We start from the raw sequence: 11,691 nt of genomic DNA, 5'->3' as shown, positions 1-11,691 counted from the left end.
TCATCTTTCTGGATTGTGAATATACCATTTCTCCAGAAGATAGTCACAGACTGAATTGTAAAAGATCTTCCAGAGAAAGTATTGAATCATTGCGACATTTTCAATGGTGGAACAAAGTTAATAAGCAGCAGCTCCTACTCATCATTGTTTTCAAGTGTTAAAACAAATTTGTGGTTAAGAAAGCAGCAGTGACAAGACAAAGAGAAAAACACAAAACAAGAACAGGACTTTTTTTTTTTTAGGTTTATTTATTTATTTTATTTATTTATTTACACAAGCACTGGGTACAGTCAGAAGCGTGGGAGGGTGAGAAAATTCACCAGAGCCAGAGCAGGGAGCAGAGCAGGCAGAAGGACCGAAGGACACTGCTGAGGGGAGCAGCGGGCGGCAGGAGGGGCCTGCGCGCCATGTGGGACCCTCCTCTGGTGGCCGGGGAGCAGCCGGGGATCGAACCGGCGCTGCAGAGGCTGCGAGCAGCTTCGCAACCCAGCGCTCAACCACTGCGCCACCAGGAAGGCCCAAGAACAGGAATTTTTTGTTTACTAGAGTGAATGATTTTTTTAAAAAATGTATTTTTATTCATTTATGCATAGAAGAACTGGGTTGTAGACCAGAGGTTGGGGGAGGTGTGGATAAGAAGATTCACCAAAGACAGAATGGGGAGCAGAACAGGCAGATCGACTAAAGCATACTGCTGAGGGGAGCAGCGGGCAAGTCAGGAGAGGTCGGCTGTGCCATGTGGGTCACCTCCCTGGCTGGGGATCAAACTCAGACCTTTGCAGTGATAGTGCTGACACTTCACCCTTAGGCCAGCAGGGAAGCCTGAAACTTTTCTTTTTTTGGATGGGAAGACTACATACAGCAAAAGCGAAATGCTTGTTGATTTAATGTTTCAAATTTAATTTCTTTTTTAAAATCTACCTTGTAATTTACCTTTTCTTTGTGTAACTGACAACTCAGCTAATCATGATAATAATTGTCAGTTTAAACACATAAACACTTTTATTTCCTATAGATATAAAAATAAAACAGAAACATTAACTAAATAGCAGCATTTTGCATAACAAAGGTTTGCCAGGTGACTTATTTTAAATGCACCAATGCTTTTATTTTCCAGTTAGCAACTGTGCCTCTCCCATCAGTCCTTATTAGTTACAGTTGTTGGCTTCTAATCTGAAATCAAGAGAGATGACTTCAGTTCACTTGCAGATATTTACATGTGTGAAAATTTGTCTACTGTAGTAGCCGAAAGCCAGAAGTCACCTTTCCTCCCAAAGAACACATTCTCAGTATTGGTAAATTGAAAATACAAATAAAAATGTTCTATTCTCCCTAACAGACGCGAGGTCCTGTAACTGTTAACCTGGAGTGTGGCCTGCGAGCTCGTAGAATTCATTGCAGGATGCTGAGGGAATTCTAAAGAGCTTCACAGAACGTGATTATCTATTTCTGAGATAAGAGATCTGGTCAATTGAAAGATGTTAAGCTAATAAATCTTACTAAAGGGAACATTGGGGTTAAGTCCTGACCTAGAACTTCATATTTTTGCAAAATTTAAACAAGTTACTGAAATTCTCAAAGAATCCATGATCTCAGCTGTTGAATTCTCACCTCGTGGGGTAGTCTCCTCTTTATTAGAATCAGGTACAAAGGTGGGGCAAATATGCAGGTTGTGTAAGTGCATGGGGGAAGCAGTTATTGGGGATGTAAACTAGGGTCAGGTGACCAGGGGCTATTGCCTCGGGGCTCCATTGTCCCTGCTGGTCAAAGCAAGCATATTGTCTGGATTTCAATATCCGCCTGCTGTTTTCAGCAGATGTAGGTTTCCCAGGATGTTCCTCACGCCAGGACTTTTGTTCTTGGTGAGAGGCCCTCTGAGAAGCAGGAACTCTGGACTCCAAGGCAATATCCCCTAGAAGAAAGGGGTCTGGGGATTCCACATTGAACAGTGAAAAGCATCCCCTCTTTACAGTGTAATTCTCAGAGAAGAAAATGTGTGCCTCTACTTTTGTAGCAGTGGACATCAGCATACAACATAGTCTATTTGGAATCATATCTGGTTACACAGTCTATAAAGCTTTGAAGGAAATGGCTAGTGTTTATTCTGTAATATAAAGCATATTTGCCTTTAATGTAAAATTGAAGTCCTTATTCCCAAGTGTGAAATATGCTTAGAAATGAGAGCAAATGGGAATACTTTCCCATTGTTATGACTTGGTATAATAATTCAGGGACTATTGCATTTAATCTACTAATAGAGTAATAGTCAATGAATAGTCCCTCCAAGTCATTCAGCTATATTCAAGAATCTAATTACTAACTTTCAAATTTTGTCAATTAGACTGAAAAGACATTCCTGGGTAATGTATTTGGTAGTTACTTGTCTTTCTGTGGTCCTATCTTTTGCCACATATGTATGAGTGAAAATGAAGCAAGTAGTTTATTAAAACATTCACATTTACAGTGTCCATATTATTTTAAAGGAAAAAAATACATTCTGTTTACAGCGATCTGTCATCCAGGGGCATTTCTTTTTAAGTGTGAGACTGACTGCATCCTGCATGGCATGCACTGAGTGAAAGCTACAGCATGAGTCACTTTGGGTGGAGACTTACCGCCCTAGAGAGAAAGTAGCAGATCTCGCAGATTCCGATGAATTACATTTGAAAGGTAAATCCCAAAGCAACACACAGATTTATTCTAGGTCTTCTTGTTGACTCTAAGTATACATAGAGAGAAGCAGCATTATTTCTGTTATGCAATCAATTCAGATCACAATGATGTTTTTTAAACCACTTGTATTTGTCATCAGAATAGGAATGCTATAATTAAGTCATGCAATGATGACGCAAGTTTTCATTGAAATTACTTATAGTTATGTAGACAGACTTTCCAAATTCTGATCTTTCAACAAATCTTACAAGAAATTATAAACTACTTTTTAAAAAAAAATGTAAATGCCCATTTGTTTCTGCATCCATGAAATGAACACCAACCATTTGCTTTTTTCCCCTAATGTGCTTTTCTGGGATTACAAAGAGATTCCAAAAGTATAGGAACTGTTTCAGTAAAACAGTATTTTATTTGTTTTGCATTAGTCTCTGTTGTTAATGTTCTTAGATTAAGTCTGTTGTCTTCAAATTTAAATGTTGAATAGGAAGCAAGCACCAATAAATTTACTTGGGTCAGTAGTTTCTGCCTAACAAGTTCTTGAATATTTTATAACCTGGAGCTTTTCTTTCCATATCTTAGTATCCTTTTATTTTTACTATACTGAGAAATTTATTATTCATCTCTGATCACCTAATAAAAATTAGGAGTGCCCACCCAATGGTTAATATGCTCAAATTTGCTACCCATGGTAGAAGAGGTGCTGAGGATTATTCAGGCAAAGTTTAGTAAGTGAAAATACAATGGCAAACCATATGACCTAGCAATTTCACTCCTAAGCATCTCTCCAAAGTATGCAAAATCACCAGTTTGAAGGGATACATGCTCTCCTATGTTCATTGCAACACTATTGACAATAGCCACGATATGAAAACAACCTTGTCCAATGACAAGGGCGTGTATTGAGAAGCCATGGGCTATATACATATCTTGCTTCCTAAACACCTGACCTGCAGTTTGGTGCCCTCATCCACATAGCTAAAGTTAACTTTCCATCATTAGCTCCAAATTTCTGGGGGAAGAAAGAATGCACACCTGGAACATTTAAGGATGAAACCTGATGTTGCTTGTATGTAAATATTCTATTCATATCCCATTGGCGAAAACTTAAAGTGAACAAAATGTAAATTATTCTGAGTAATGTAATCTGTGTAGGTAGGCAATATTCTATTGTATTTGACGATACTCTATTACTAAGAGAAGATGTGACTGCATGATGGAGGTAAATAAATGGTCTCTGGCAACTTATTCCAAGAAAAAAGAATGAAGAATGAATATATATATATATATATATATATACACACACACACACACACACACACACACACATATCCTCATATATATATAAATACTCTGCTACCAAGTGGAGACTATAAAATTAATATACAAAAAAATAAAAATGAATGTGTGGTGATTGTAAGTTATCAGAGCCACATGCCTCCTTGAAGAAACACCTTGGAACCTTGGATGAAATAGCTTCAAATAGTGCAGGTGTGATCTGCTGGCGTATCAAAAGCTGTATTGACAGTATTGATTTAATTTTCAGAAATTAAAATCTAGCAAAACTCTGAAACAAGGCAGAGGTTTCCCCTCAATTTACATGGTAGTTGCATTCCTAATAATTCCACCATCTGCTAAAACTATGTACAAATAATTGGTACCTCCTAAAGCAGTGATGTTCTAGATTTCGATAACTACGAGCACATTTTCCACCGGCAAGAATAACTGGGGTAGTATATTTTTAAGTTTAAGTATATCTTCTAATCGTGTCAGTCACCCATAGCCACACACATTCCTAAACTGCCGCAGGGAAAAGTAAAAATCCCATTAACAATCACTGTTCAAACCAATTTTTCATTGTGATAGACTGTGATAGAGTGTCCCAGAATGCTGCTGATAAATAAATAAAATGACAATGTTGCAGTCCCTGACCCAGTGCAGGCTCTGGGGTGGAGAACTTGCCAGTGCTGGCCGGAGCTGGCCCTGGGGAGAGGCCAACTCAGTTGCCTGCCCGTCCACCTGCTCGGCAGGACTGGAGCCTCTTGTCCTCCAGCTGTGTCTATACCAGCTACCTAGTCAACACTATTTTCAGGACTGGAGCCCGAGGAAGATGCTGTCTACAAGCCAGACTGAAGATCCAGGGTCCAGGAGAGAACCAGGTGACCTGGGCACTCTGTGCAATGCGGGGTGCCTCAGTCTCAGTGCATTTAAGGCAGTGCACGGTGCCAGGCTCATGCTGTCTGGTGTATTCACATTATCAGGAATTTCAGTCCTCTGTACAATTAATTTTGTTTGGGGTCTCCCTCTGCATACCAGCAAATTATACACACACGCATTTGTTTTCCTCATTACTTTGTTTTCCTGATCAAAATAATCACATAGCTGAGAAGAAAAGCATCAGCTAATTTTCTTTCCACGAGTTTTTATATATCTATATATATATAAACATATATATATATATGAAGAGCTATAAAATTATATATAAAAGCTACTAAGCTTTCTGGCTAATTCAGCTAGATTCAGACTTACACTTACTGAGAGCTGTTCTCACACAGGAAGCTCTGTTGGACTTTCTGGCTTTGAATCCTCACTTTATCAAAATAAACTATTTTTTTAAGTTTTATTTATTTATGCATACAAGATCTGGGGTACAGGCCAGGGGTCTAGGGGGTGAGAGGATTCACCAGAGACAGAGCGGGGAGCAGAAGAGGCAAAATAACAGAATTACACTGCTGAGGAGAGCAGCAGATGAGACAGGAGAGGTCTGCTGCACCATGTGGGTAGCTCCCTGGAGGCCAGGAATTGAACTTGTGCTGCAGAGGCCTCGGATTGCTTCATAGTGCAGTGCTTAACCCCTTGCACCATCAGGGATGCCCAAAACAAGCTCTTCTTCAGACTATTTTTCAGTCAACAAGCATTGATTTCATTCTTCTATGTCGTTAATTTTTTTTTTTTTTTTTAGTCTAGCCATTACCAAGGACAGTCTTTCCTATCAACAGACAGAATTTCAGAATTAGTTTGTTCTTATTAAGCTTAATGTCTATTCCCTGAATCCATGGAATGTTCTGAATTTTATGTTAGGGATGGCAAATCATATTTTGTTTTTCACTTAAAATTCTTCTTTTGCTAATGTGAATGCTGGACCTCCCATGTTTTTATTCTGTATTTTCCTGCTGTTTCTTTGAGAATAATTTTAGGCATTTGATATCATTTGACTTATGTCTGTTTCTTGCAAACTAACACAGCGTTGTGGTGTCACTAACCTGGTCTTCAATTTTTTACATGTTGTTCAGCGTGTTTAACATTATTATTTATTTTAATACTTGGTATCTCTGGATTTATTTTTCCTTGCACTGCTTTATTTTTTCTTACTATGTTTACTTGCAATTCAGAGAGACAAATGTTTCTTCTGCAAAAGTTTGAAAGATGGAAATCTTGTGTTTAATTATGAGTGCAGTTATAATTTCATCAGCTGCATAGGTAAATGCATATTTCTGTAAAAATAATTACCAAAATAAAAAAGAATTGAACCCATCTCCCTCAGTAAAAAATTCAGTGTATTTTTATAGCCCTAAATATTTCCCTCCACTTTACAATGACTGTTAATTTATTTGAGAGTTAGAGATGCAGCTTATAAATAATTATTATGATTCAACATGCAAATTATATTTCTCAAGAATTTATTTTGCTCTTGCATTCATTTAACTATATTTACTGCAATAATTTCTATTTTTCAATGTCCTTTCCAATATTATTATGCCATTACTTTCATAATATTGATTTCTTAATTTTAATTTATCTCTATTTAAAAGAGTGCATTTCAATCCTTTTCCTTCAAGGAAGGTAAATAATTTTTTTTTCTAAGTGCTGTCATATTTGCTTTACAGTCATCTGTAATGGACTATTTTGGCTCATTTTATTTCCTACCTCGTTGAGTAGAGCATTCTTGTGAGTTGCCTGTGCTCTTGAGAGGAAGGCTGGGTTTCAGTCCCAGATTGACCAAGTACCTGTCCTCCATGACTAAGTCACGTAACTTCTCCTTACTCTATCTTAATTTTTTCAGAGGAGTTAATGAGGGTATCAACTTTATCGCAGCAAGTTACATGAGCTAATACTTGAGTTAACATGCCTAAAGTACTTCGAGTACCTGATCCTAAATAAGTTCTCACTATATTAGCAGTGATTGTGTAAAGATTCTGAATTCAGTCTCCTGCTCTCCATTACATTCTGCCTGGGTGCTCATGGCAACCTTTTGAAATTACCAAACCTGTCTTTTGCTTTTGCCCAGAAAGCCAAACTCTAGACCTAATAATTTTGTTTACAAGGAGGAGGAGTTTATTTGGGGTGGCCAACAAGGGATTCAGTGGGATAGGTACCCACCAAAACCAGCTCCAGGAATGGCAGGAGAGCTGTGATCCTGCTAAGGGGGGAGGAACTTGAGGGAAGTTCAGAGCTACGGTTTCCAAGTCCCAGGAGGTGCTGGGCAGTGTGGTGGATGTGACTCAGGGGGTTGATTTCCCCAGTGAGGTGTTTTCTCAACAGTCAGCAGATACTTGTTTCTGAAACCACTATCAACCTCAGAGGGGTGCCGAGAATTTTATTAGGGACATAACACAATCAATTGTCCAAGTTTCCAGGAATACAGCTGGACCCAGTTAATGGTTAACCATGAGGAAATATTAGGGGGAAGCAAGAACAGAGGCAGCTAGAGCTTAATTGCACTTTTTTTAGTCTAAGAGAGATTTTTGTGGAAAATCAGCAGAGGATCCTGCTACCCTTTCGTTTTAACCTTGAGATACAAAAAGTTGCTTGAAACTAGTTAATGTCTTGGATTTATAGGCAGGACATTTTCTTAATTAAAAAAAAAAGTTTCAATTATGAATAAACAAGGTATTATCAATAAACAAGTTATAGGTATTATTGTTCTATTAATGCTCTTCTATTTTTTACTCCCAATTCAATCTTTCTTAGTTTCTGTCTTTTCACTTAAAAACTTTCTCAAGTTTTCATACCGCTGAGCTAATTTTATGCTCTATAATTTTTATTTTTATTTTTAAACATTGTTTTCTTATTATCTTCTAACTCTTCTTCTCTGTTAACAACTTAACCCATGAACTTACCTGCCCCTATTTCTATTATGTAGAGAAACTACATCTTTTGCTTCACTGGGAATGTATCAAATAGATTGCTTCATTTTTTATTGTTATTGTTATTATTATAAAAAACACTTCAAACACGGTACATATGGCAAACCATATTTTGTAGCATACAAGTCTCCAGACTATTTCTTGTCTCCAGCATTACAGGATATGATCTTCCTTCCTCCGCTACTGCCTAGAGCTGAGGTCCTTGGAGCTGTGATCTGGAAGTGAATAGGAAAGCATGCCTGATTGATGACCGAGGGTCAGAGGGACAAATCTGACTATGGCTGATGAGATCACCCTAGTCATGCCGATTTAATTTTATGGTCAGTGTGATTCTACATCTGAAAGTTTGGGAGCAAAGACCACTGTCCTCAATCTCACATCGTCATTCATTCTGTTCTTTTCTCACTGCTCGCAAAATTTTATCTGTATAAATCTTACTCAGTTTTGTTCATTTCTCTAGGCTTAATTTATAATATGGTAATATGAAATGGTGGAAAGTTTGCAAGTTTTCATGCTTAAAATCTTAGCTTGAACACGGTTTTTTTCAAGGAGACTTTTCCTCTTGAACTGGTTAGTTTTCTTTTTGGTCTTGTAACGTATACTTAGCTTTTTTTGTTACACTCTGGCAGACTAGCAGCGAGGTCCACTGTGGGTTTTAACTTATTTACCACTATCTTCATAGGGCCTTTCTATGGACCTGAGGCAAATGCTTATCAATTATGCATTGAATTGTATCAGTTTCCAATGTAAGGATTGGGTTTTTCCCTTGTTTATTTTTTATTAAGTAGTCAGATTTTCCTAATTCTGTGTATTTTACTCCCATACCTTAGGTACAACAGGTCCCCTGCTTTAATTTTTGTGATCATTTTGATCAGAATGATTATATCTTTATGAGACACTGGGGTCATCTAAGGAGCAAAAACTAAATATAATGCAAAGATATTTAAATTTAAAGTTCAGTTCTCATCTTGCCTCTTGCTAAGAGATAATTCATTGTGTACAAACTGGTTTGCACATATCAATTTATTCCTGCATCAAAATACTTTTTTCTTCTCAGTATTCACTGCATTATTTAACATTGCTTTCTATCATTTTATGTCATAATTTTTATTTGGTTGGGAAATGAGAAGACAGAGTTGGTAACTTTTTTTTCTCAGTGAATTAAGATAGAGAAATTCATTTTCTTAGTTTTAGTAAATGCGATCTACTCCTTTAACTAGACCTGTGTAAATTTGAATAAATGGTCATCATTTATTATCAGGTTTTGCCAGATCTGTTTAAACTGTTTTGGCAGATTGACAGTTAAAGCTATGATTCTTCAATCCTCAAGAACAGAGAATTAACCAATACACAGAATAAGTTAAATGAGTAATTTCAGGGAAAAAGTAGATAATGGAAGGAACATGGAATGCTGATAACTGAGACAGCATATCACAAAAATAAATTTGTGCTATAGAAATTTAGAAAGATGAGGTAATGAGAAGACAGAAGCTGAGGTATTACTTTAAATAAGAAGATCCTTTTAAAATCAATTTTAAAATACCAGCTAACCATTGCAGAAGTGATGACCCCTTTTCTATCCTAATACAAACAGACCACTGGATTCTTCTAGATTGACACAGATTCTCTACGTTTTCCAAGGACAGCTACAGGCAGGAGTGAGTAATTAATTTAAAAGTGGAAGCTCCAGTGAATGTTTGTATTTGGACTATTTAGACACATTTTACACTCCCTGATTACCCTCCACTATCAGCTACAACAACATGGACCCACAATTATGCTGGAGAATTTCTTTTTTTTTTTAAAGATTGATTTATTTATACATGACAGGTACAGTCCAGATACAAGGGAGGGTGAGAGGATTCACCAGAGATAGAGCTGGGAACAGAACAGGCAGACTGACAGAATACACTGCTGAGGGGAGCAGTGGGCAAGACAGGAGAGGTCTGATGCACCATGTAGGTTGCTCCCTGGCCGGCCAGGTTCGAACCTGCACTGCAGAGGCTGCAGAAATCTTCACAGTGCAGCATTCAACCACCTGCGCCACCAGGGAGGCCCTGTGTTGGAGAATTTCTTAACAGATTCCAAGTTGAAATGCTGTCTCTACCAGCTTACTCCTAGAGAGGTGTATGAGTTAACAGGCCCACCTATACACAGGGCACTTTCAGTAAAAAAGAAAAAAAGTCTAATAAAATGGAAACAATAGCAGTAATAAAAAGAAGAAAAGTAATTATAACTGCTATTATCAGAGTAGATATTAAGATCTAATTTGTAGTAAAATAAAATTTCAAAACCAATCAACTGCCCATCAAAATAGCCAACAACAAACAAATGGTAATGGAAATCACCAACTAATGAAAATAAAAATGTCAAAAACAATTAACAAAAATCAAACAACCAGCAAACGTCCCAAAACAGCAAATGCAGAAGACAGTGACTTTGAGCCTAAATTACATATCTATTTTACATCAATCAGATATGAAGAAAAATGAGACTAAATATTCTCAGAAAAAAGATTTACCTCCCTTGCTGTCTCATTCAGAAAGCTCAAGAAAGACCAAACCTCCAAACAAGACACAGGAAACTACAGAGATCCAGAAATCATGGATGGACTCCAAAACATTACAAAAAAAAATATTAATAAAAGGAATTCCCAGACTATTTGCCTGTTCTGCTCCCCACTCTGTCTCTAATGAATCCTCTCACCCCCCCATATCTCTGGCCTGCACCCCAGTTTTTGTGTGCATCAATAAATAAATCTTTTTAAAAAAGAAGAGAAAAATATTAATTTCAATGCTTGAATAATTTGAAAATAAAGCTATGTACACATAAAACTGGCCCAAAATGCAATTATTAATTATGGAGATGGGAAAATATTTTGCAAGTTATGAACAATATTTTCTAATCTTAATGAGGTAAATGTTAAATATTTATTTAGAGAACGTGTAATGAATTTACGTTATAGGTATGGAGCAGAAGAAATGTGTGTGGGTGGATAGGTTGTTGTTTATTATCATTTTCCTATTTAGAAATATGTTTAGAAATATGTACTAATAATTTTATAAGAAAAGAAGAATTAAAAAGGGGAAACAAGGATTAAGAATATGGAAGACTGGCTGTGGCAAAATTTTTCATTTTTAATAAGTTTTATTTGAATTATTTAAATGTATACATGAATTATAACACTAATTTTTAAGTTTTTAAAAAGTGTTGAAGTAGATTTAATCTGTGATGTTAGAAGTTTTGGGAATTATCACATGGTAATTAAATGATTAATCAAGAATAATTGACGGTATGTGTAAATAGAAATATGCAAATACATAGTATACTCACAAATATGTACATTTGTACACAATTTATTTAGAAAAAGATTTAAGGCCAAGTAAGGATTCAGTAACTGGTGACATATGGGCCAGCATCAACTACTAACAATGTTTTCTTTTCTTGAAACATTTAAAAACAAATATGAATTATTTGAGAAATCCATTGCATTCATTTAATTAGCTATACTCTACCACTTAGTGGTATCTAGGCCTTCAAGTCATTTGAATTTATGATATAATGACTTATAAAGGCATATTTATTTTTTAAAAAAGATTTCTCTCATTTATGAACTTACTTTCTGTTGACATATAAAATATTTATTAATGGTTTAAAATCAATAGCATCAAGGTAAATTATTCAATCTAGAACTGCTAAAGTTCTAGAGTTCAATACCTTAAATTTAATTAACATTTTGAATATTAAATAGAAATTCCAGGATGCTACTGACTTTCTTTTAACTTTGAAGAACAATAACCCCACAAAACTAGAAATCTGAAAGCTAATGAATCTTGCAATATTACATGATAAACTGTTTCTCTACTGTAGAGAA

The sequence above is a fragment of the Talpa europaea genome, assembly GCF_964194135.1.
Source record: "Talpa europaea genome assembly, chromosome: 12".
Classification (NCBI taxonomy): Eukaryota; Metazoa; Chordata; class Mammalia; order Eulipotyphla; family Talpidae; genus Talpa; species Talpa europaea.
This window is presented reverse-complemented; position numbering follows the sequence as displayed.